General features: G+C 36.0%; 1 long non-coding RNA gene across 1 annotated transcript; it reads right to left on the bottom strand.

The window, feature by feature from the left end:
- Positions 1-3,641: 3,641 nt before the first annotated feature.
- On the bottom strand, positions 3,642-4,962 carry LOC134679118 (uncharacterized). Its single transcript, XR_010100291.1, has 3 exons — positions 4,666-4,962; positions 4,195-4,357; positions 3,642-4,100 (listed from the first exon to the last, which is right to left on the bottom strand). It is a non-coding gene; the product is annotated as an uncharacterized LOC134679118 (long non-coding RNA).
- Positions 4,963-9,885: the final 4,923 nt, after the last annotated feature.

Raw genomic sequence — 9,885 nt, 5'->3', positions numbered from 1 at the left:
ACAATTTAATTAGCCAGCTGGCGCGTTCTCAACCTTACGGCTGTCTATCGTTATGGCACTTCGGGTACGTACTTTCAAACAATATATCATTTTCCTAATCGGTTCAGCAATGACGCAGTTATGAGGTAACATACATACAAAAAAAGCGGCCAAGTGCTAGTCGGACTCGTCCATGAAGGGTTCCGTAGCAGCAAGTAACATAATAAAATTGCGGTTTACGATTTATGACGTATTAAAAAAAACTACTTACTAGATCTCCAACCCAATTTTTGGTGGAAGTTTGCATGGTAATGTACATCATATATATGTTTTTAGTTAAATCATTCTCTTATTTTAGAAGTTACAGGGGGGGGGGGGGGGGGTTACACACTTTTTACCACTTAGAAAGTGTCTCTTGCGCGAACTATTCAGTTTAGATAAAAATGATATTAGAAACCTCAACATCATTTTTGAAGACCTATTCATAGATATCCCACACGTAAGTTTATTGATTGTTATCTATTTTTGTGTGAAAATCTTAATGCGGTTCACAGAATATATCTACTTAGTTACCAAGTTTCTTATAGTTGTGGAAAAAAGTGGCTGTGACATACGGACGGACAGACAGACAGACAGACATGACGAATCCATAAGGGTTCCGTTTTTGCCATTAGGCTACGGAACCCTAAAAAATACGGTCTAATTGATAACCTTCTCCTTTTATTGAAGTCGGTTAAAAAAAACATCTTGCCGGCGCTTAACTAAGTCGTTCATGATAATTTTCTCCAGACAGAAATAAATTTTCGTAACTATTAAAAGCTCACAAAATTTGAACAGTAGATGAGAACACCCGCACATACGACAAGCTAAAAAGGATTCGCTAACGCTCAGTCAATAAAGTGGTTAACTATGCGAATGGGTAGAAAACCTATCAGAAATATAATCTATTGGAAAATACATATAAAGGAAAATTATGCGATTGGTTATAAAACCAAATAGGGAAATAAGCTTTTGGAAAAAAAGTGGTAAATTAGGGGTCATCCATTAATTACGTCACACGAATTTCTAGGTTTTTTGAACCCTCCTTGTCACACTTGGTCACATTTGGTAAACCCCTCCCCCCCCTAGTGTGACGTCACATTTTTTCTACGAAATCGCCAAATCGAATTAAGTAAGTACCTAAGTATTATTAATATTTTATCAGAATATTTTTGACGATATAAATATTAGTAATTTTATAACCCAAAACTGCTTAGTAAAGAAAATTAAACGAATAAAAACGATTATCGTTTTAATAACTTGTTATTTAAATGTACAGCGAATAAAATAATTTGAATAAATTTTCGGTTACTGATGAAGTTGAAGTGACGTCACAAAGTTTGTGTCTCCCCCCTCCCCCATGTCACAATATGTCACATTTTCTTGACCCCCTCCCTCCCCCTAAACGTGTGATGTAATTAATGGATGACCCCTTATGCGATTGGTTAGAAAACCGATGCGAAAAATAAACTATTGGAAAATAAAAATAATGGGAAAATATGCGAATGGCTAGAAATTATTTCGGAAAAGGAAGCTATCGAGAAAAAGTAAAATGGCAAAAATTGCGAATGGCAAAAATATCAACAACATTAAACGGTGAATTATTGTTTTTTTAACTACCAGTTTAACAATGACATTAAAATAAAAATATTTTAGTTATTATTAATTTATATTTCCATTCTTCCCGTTCCATCCTCAACAATAAATCAAACAACTAGATACGAGCTGATACGAGTGCCACTACCACGATAGTTTTTTTGTGCATAGGCCATAGTTGACAACCCTAGACCGACCGCCGAGCGTAGGTATGAAAAGTGAAGTACATACATGTGATTGACTTCTGTACCTATCGGTTTTGTGATGCGGGAGATCCGAAGACGAGACGAAGTACATCTGGCTCAGTACTTATGATAGCAAATGGACCTGTTTCATGGGCATTCAAGAGATACCCATAGTGTCCCATTCATCTACAGAAGCTGAATTTATTGCTGCAGCAGAATGCTGTAAAGAAGCGATATACCTAAAATCGTTCTTAAAGGAAATAACAGATATAGAATCAAAAGTCAATCTGCATGTTTACAATCAAAGCTCAATACAGCTAGTAAAATCTGGCTCTTGCAATAAAAAAATCTAAGCATATAGACGTGCGATACCATTTCATACATGAACACTTTGTGCAAGGGCTGATCAACATGAACTACTGCCCAACCGAAGTACAGCTAGCGGATATAATAACAAAGCCTTTAGGTAAAGTGAAGTTCGCTGGACACTGCGAGACGCTAATGTGTGGATAGTGCATACTGCAGTCACATGAGCATCCATCAGGAGAAGGTGTTGGAAAGTGCTGGCTGTCTACATTTGTCATTGATATTTGAATTTGTTCAGCTGACATGTTTTCATATTTGACATGTATATCAATCGTGTAACACGTAAGAAACTTTTCTCTCTAAAATAAAACGAATTAATTTTGCATCAATACACTTGTAACAAACGAACAAATAGCCATGACGTAACGTACAAATAGCCGTGTCAGTCCATACAAAAGTTTGCACAGTAGGGAATATTAGGCAAAGCTCTGCGTAGGTGGCACCACTAGCACATACCTACAGTAAACAAACATCATTGACATCATCAATGACACAATTGACACATCATGCGTCACTAGGTCAATCACGTGGCCTACCGTGAAACACAACGATCGAAAGTTCGGTTTCTGCCTCTCTATCACTCTTGCTAATTCGATCGACAGAGGCAGATTAAAGATTAAAGAAATTTCGATATTCGCGTTTCGCGGTAGGCCACCTGTAAACAAACCGCCTTGGTGCATCAATGTCATAATGAAAACATGTCAAAAAATTGTTTACGGCCTAGTATTATGTATAAATTACTCTATGGTTTACTAAACAAATTAGTGCTGCACTCTGGCAGCAGAACATTGCATTAATAGGTACTCCCTATTGTGCACATTTTTCGGCAGAGGGGTAAGCTCTTAATTGCCACTCCAGTTATTAAATACTCTAAGATCCAATCACGTCATCTATAGATGGTCAAGCAGATCCTGTCAGTAGAAAAAGGCGCCAAATTCGAAAAATGTAGGCGCGAAGGGATTTCTTCCCATAGAAAATTTAAATTTCGCGCCATTTTCTACTGACGAGATTTGCTCGACCAAGTATATCTCATACAGCCTGGCAAAAAAGAGTAGAAATTAATAGGGGCGCCACTGTCGCTTACATGGCAACACAAATAGTACGACCTAGAGATATTGATACTTGGGCCATGGACAGATTTAATGTTCTTGTTTGTATCGACTCTTCCCAAAAGTTATGACTATTGGTTATTCGAATGCCAAATTTGCACACACCCCATATTTGACAACGTCGGAACCGATTTTGGATAATATAGGTAAGTCAAGAAAGTGGACTCCACTCTCATCAGCAGGTACAGGAAATACAAATTTTGAGTTTCTGACTTTTTACTAATGTTCGTTTTTGTTAGCATTAGAAATAAGGTAAACAATATTGATGCGTCTTTTAATTGAAAAACACATTTTAAAAAAAGTTACCACAAATTATATCTAACAGTTATCAATCTAATATGATTATTTACGTAGGTCACTCAATAAATTTTGACATAAGGAAAGCTTTTGAAGATATTAGTATTATTTATTTTACATTTTTTCAAAATACTCTCCATTACTCTCTATACAAAGTTCCATTCGTCTGAACCAACTTTGGAAGCACTTTTGCCAGTCTTCATCAGATAGGTCCGAAATTGCTTCTTCATATGCAGCCACGGCTTCTTCAGCACTTGAAAAAAACTTCCCTTTTATTTTTTCTTTCACCACCGGATACAAAAAGAAATCGCAGGGAGCTAAATCAGGACTGTAGGGTGGATGTGGTAAGGTTTCTATCCCAGCTTTCTCAATAAACGCCTTTGTTCTGAGGGACGTATGTGAACAGGTGTTATCGTGATGCAGCAAGATTGAACCCAAGAGCATGAAGTACTATTCTCAGGTGTTCCCGGCTACCATCAAAGCCCAGGTCTTCTTTCACTATCGGAAGCAGACTTCTTAGAGTTGGCACCTGTGTGTGGGTATATTTTATTATATTATACTACATTGAATGCTATAATAGTGTAGATACATATTAATTAAGGTTGTAAGGTTTTTTCACATACCTGTTTTTTCACCGTGTAAAAAAATTGAACCTTTTGCCTAATGGCACACAGGTCGAAATTGTCCAGTTCCTTTTTTGGACGCCCCTTCTGGCGTTTTCCAGGCGTTGCAAACACAGCATTGTTAAGGTCACCTTCTAATACAATTCTCCTTACAGTAGTTTACCTGATTGAATAAACAGATTTACCTGATTGAATAAATATAAAGAAGAGTTAATTATAATTTCTAGTTAATACAGTTATAATAGTCACATGTTTAATATAATTTACAAAACATTTACATACATTATAAAAATATATCGCTAATCGCAAGTACCAAGTTGGTTGGTTAACATATTACACATAACCTTAAAAACATAACCTTTGGGATTGATTAAATTTTCAAGAAAACAGTTATTAAAAGCTTGAAAACATGGTGATTTTGTAAATTACGCCAGAGTTCACCATTTTTAGTATTCTAAAATCATTACAAACCTGTCATCTCTGCCGTTCTTTGGTAAACATTGTCCAGTTCCGACAACAAGGTTTTGGCTTTAAATTCTGCCAGACACCGCCTGTAAACGTTATAAATAACCTGGCGGGTGCCACTTCGGATCGTCCTGTTCATCATTTGCCACAATAACAACAGTTTACTGACGATAAATTTAAACAATACAATAAATACGAAAATAAACTAACACTGTTGACAACATAGATACTAACAACTGACATATTAAACAGTGTTGTAAGAGCAAAAAAAAATTAGTTCCATATCTACTCTTTTTTGCCAAGCTGTAAGTCACTGTTGAGTAGGTATGTAAAGATTTATACTGGCAGGTTATTAGTTATTATGAATCTTGACTAGAGTTCTATGTCAAATGTCACAGTGCTACGAACTACGAAATGAATATCTGTTATGAAGATTTAATTTAAATATATTACGTACCTATATTTCCAACGTCTGCGTATCACTCAATATGGTAGCAGGATCGTGTGAATGAAGAATAAGCGGCAAGATATCTACAAGTAAGTGGCAAAATGAGCAATAGCGATAAAATAATTATAGGTACCCGTGTTTGACGGAGCTGAATACGCGAAGTAGAAAATTCGGCTGATGGAATATTTACAATTTAAAAAATGTAAGGAAGCAGCAACTAAAGTAAAAACTAGTGATGTACCGACTATTGATTTGGCCGACTAGCCGACTAGCCGACTAATCGGCGCTCGAATGGCCGATTAGTCGGCCGACTAGTCGGCTAGTCGGCCAGATCATTCGTTTCGTATAAGTTCTGGTGAAAAATAATAGTTTTGCTTCTTTGGTTGCGCTATTTATCATATTAGCTTGGCTAAAAGGAGTTCTTTACAGATTCAGAGATCTATCACAAAAATCCTCGTTCAATTTCTGTCTTTAGTTCTTTTATTTTACGATCCTGAGCAGACCGTCCAGTACAGCTTGTAGGAGGTATTTCTAAGGTTCTATTTCCCATACGTAGTCGCCAGTTAAGAACCTATCCCCTGTGGTCAGCGTCTTTACGAGCAACGTGCTCTGTCTAAGTCTCTATTTTTTGCAATAACATAATACATAGTTCCTCATGACTCTACCATTTAAAAAAAAACAAAAACTGAAAAAACCATCAACAGTTTTGTACCAAACAGCCAATGTACGCATGTGCAAGCACTTTGAATAATGTTTGAAAAATTTATACAACTTCCGTACCATTTTCAAAAGGTTCAGGATCTTTTAACGAATTAAATTTTGCCAACGCGCAATAAGTACAACTTTTGGTTCAAGATCTTATCAAAGAGCTTAACAACGAAATATTTTGGATGGAAGAGGCCCAAATCAAATAATTTCGATTAAGCTAAAACTTCACATACTTATGTAAGTTGGGTAACAACGCAACGTTATTCTACCATCTAGCTGATCTAATAACGGAGACTGGAGACTGTTTATCCGTTTTAATTTTTTAAAACAAAGTCGACATTAAGATCTTCCAGTCCTGTGTCGTGCTTGATCCTTGATGAGATGTAGTAATACTTGATCCTTAAGCTGCATCCTCTCTATTGAAATTAAAAGGAACCTCCTTGATTTCAATAGCCTCACGCAGGATGAATGTATCGCTTCTTGGCGAGGAGGAGAGGTTTATCGAACTTAATTGAATGGTTACACCTTTAATTATTCACACGTTTATGTTTAATTTTATTTAGACCTATTCGCGACAACAATTGATCTAATTTGCCTTTCGAATTACTGCAGAACTATTGCAATCTGCGAGAAATGCGATGCAACAATCGGCCGACTGCGTCGATCGGGATAACGGCGTCTGTACTCTCTGGCCGCTTCAGCATCATTGCTGTTGCATAAGCCATAAACAAAATGTAAGTATATCACGAACCTCTCCAGGATCCAGGAGAATAATAATATTTTCTAGTGATATGTAAAATATTGTTACAAGACTAATATTTTCTGTTATGACATTTAAGTGAAACATAATGAAAGAAAAGTAAATAATATCGAAATTGTCTCCCTAACTCACCCCACAGTAACCTTCTTGTAGTGAGTAGCTGTCAATGGAAAACTTTACTGTCGAAATTTCAAAAATAAATAAAATTTGGAGGCAATGAAGAACCTTTTACACTGGTTCAGCAATTAAATTTATTTATTGAATATCTCAAAATCCGTAAGAGTTAAAACACTAGTTTCTTAGAGAAATTAACTTTATTTAACCTGAAGAATTTCTGTTTAAAATTAACGGAAATAAAAAAAACACGGTGAATAACAAATATCTCACTCCCTGTGTCAGTGGAGTTATATTCACCGCAGTTATAAATTGATCCAGAGGGACTCAGGTACTTACTGACGGTAGATTGAGCAATGGACAAACCATGGTCTTGTCCAGTTCCCCTTTGGTAACTACCGTCAGCCAGTAGATGCAGTGATATTAGAACTTAAAACAAAGAGTTGTAAGTTGGTATGTCGTTATTAAATAAGTACCTGTTACGTGATCAAGGTGGTAGTAAAGGTGATAAGAATGAGTTTAGGACTAGTGCAACACTATAGGTACGAGTATCTTTAACCCTTTAAGCGTTTGTGTCACTTTTTTAGTACAGGTACTAAATGTGACGCCAAGTTTAAACACTAAGTGCAGGCTAGAAAAAGAAGTACGTTAAAGAAAGTGCAAGAATTGTACTTTTTTTCCTAGTTTAAGACAATATCAGACAAAATTCGGTTTATGCGCAGGCGGCAGTTGAAATTTGAAATTCGCTGAATTTGCGACGGAATGTGTTCCTGACACCATAGAATATAAAGTAAATAGCCAAAGTGTTTTCTTTGCGTTGAAATTATTACTTGATGAGTTAGACATTGTTATTTAATATAAAGCTCATTAAATCATAGATTAATTCTAAGTCAAAAATTGCGAAATAAATCATGTCCCATTTTTATGACATTGTCGATAGTGCTGGTAACAAAGTACCATTTACCACGTCCTAAAAAACGGACAGTGCCGGCTTGTGCGGAGACAAGATTGTGACAGAAAACGGACATTGCCATACTTAGGGTATATATATTTTTTTCATTTATCGTCGTTTTATAGGCTATTGTTGCGTTGGGGTTATGTTATACATAAGTATATGTATACATTTTATTTATATTTTAGTCTCAGGTGGTTCCACAATGTGACTCAGAAGAGTGAGATAACAAAAAAGACGACGATGACGAAATTTTACTAGAGGCAGATTGTACATCTGCCTTGCCCCAATCTGACTCTTTTTCAGCCAGGTGACTTTCTTAGAGTATGTCAAATATGATGGACAAATATTATGTTTATTTACGAACACGCGTGCTTTTATTCTTATTGCCGTGCTACTAAAGTTTAGTGCGCCTCATTGTGAATGGCACTATCTGTATTTAAATATAATTTCGAACTAAATAGTCCTTGTGGGAAAAAAGTTGTTCATAATACTCGACCTGATGACCTAAACACGACCTGTCCGCTAGTACTCCATCTATAAAACTTAATTCCTCGCCATTAAATGCATAACTCGCTTCAGTATTCAAATTATTGGCACGTCTTGAGATGTCCTACGGTTAAAACCTATTTCAAGTCGATGATGAAGATGCTACTGTTCCTGAGGCCTGTAAAATGTAATCTTTACAAAATTCAGGAGAGTAAATAGCTAATTTCGAATCTAGTCTTTCATAAATATGTCGGGCAGACGAAGCAAAGCATTTCTACTAGGGTACAAGAACATATTATTATAGCTAATTATGTCAAGCACCGCCAACTAAAGCTTGCGGTCTGGGAGCATGACATGGATAAGACTCTGGTTCTCGCCAAGGAGGAGCCATATATTCCCAGAATGTTGCCAGAGGCCATTGAGACTGAAAAATATCTTAACTTTTACAGAAACAACAGCTATTATCTACCACCAGCTTACGTTTCAGATAGCCCGGGTAATAAGAAAACAAGCAAGACATAGAACAGTGAGACCATAGTGATAAATGGTGTAGTCATTTAAGTAAAGTAATATTACTTACAATAATTGTAATGTGTAACTAGCTTTATGAGACTATTTTTCATGCATACGTAGCTTTAAAATGTATATTTTTGTTTAATATATCTGTACGTGGGTCGTTTTACACATCAACACTAGAAGAAAATATAGTATTATTATGTGTCCCATAAGATTTTTCTTCTTATTAATATAAATAAACATTTTTTCCAAACATTAATTAGTGTGTTATTGAAATAATTTTAAATTTTATTGCCCTGTTATTCTTTAATAATTTTTATTTTCTTAAACTGTATAACGGCATTGTCCGTTTTTTAGGACAACCTTGGGAGCAATCAATATATAAGGTTCGTGGCAATGTCCGTTTTAACGGACGTCCTGAAAACCCTACTTTCAGAATGCTTTAATTTTTTTTTCTTGAATATAGTACTTTTTTACTCATTACTATCCCCAAAAACATTCCACGTGATAGGTGGCTACATTATTTCATGTCTTGCCATGTTAAGGGTTAAGATGTTCCGGCAATCCATCGCCATGTTGAGATTTGAGGTCGGCGTCGAGTTCAGCACACAAATGAGTGCCAATTCTTTGCGCACTATATAAATGTGCCGAAACTCCTCGTTGGGCATATCAAATGAGTTGCATGTAAGTATCCTTTATGGCCCGTCGTTGGAATTTTCTATGCTGTTTTTCTTCGATAACAGCAGCTGCCATGAAGAAATTATATCTTGCCATGCCATCCCTTCAAATAAAAATCAAGGTGGACAAAACGGTATGCTTTATTTCCTTAATTAGTAATGGTTTAATGCCATCGTATCCAGGAGGACTATCAGACTTGAGTTGCCTTATAAGTTTATCTACCTCAAAAGGAGCAGTTGACTGCATGAAAACGAGTGTAGGGATGGTATGTGAGGAAGCAAACTTGTCAGCAAGAGTATGTTGAGATTCCGCGAGTTTGGGCAGTATCTGATCAGCTAAATTGCTGTCTACAGTAGTAAAGTGAGTGTTACATCTATCAAGGGATTTTTGACCGGAGTTTACCGATTTGATTAAGTTGGCGGCATCATTTATATTATTTGAGATTAGGCATAGTCTTAATTGTTTTCCATAGTTTCTTAGGTTTATCCTCATTTTCTTGTATTTGCTTGTACTGAAATTCAGACTAGATTATATAATAAGTTGTTACACAAGTTTCTATAG

Source organism: Cydia fagiglandana, chromosome Z (assembly GCF_963556715.1).
Source record: "Cydia fagiglandana chromosome Z, ilCydFagi1.1, whole genome shotgun sequence".
Taxonomy (NCBI): domain Eukaryota; kingdom Metazoa; phylum Arthropoda; class Insecta; order Lepidoptera; family Tortricidae; genus Cydia; species Cydia fagiglandana.
The sequence above is the reverse complement of the archived record's forward strand: the minus strand, read 5'-3'. Positions and strand labels throughout refer to the sequence as shown.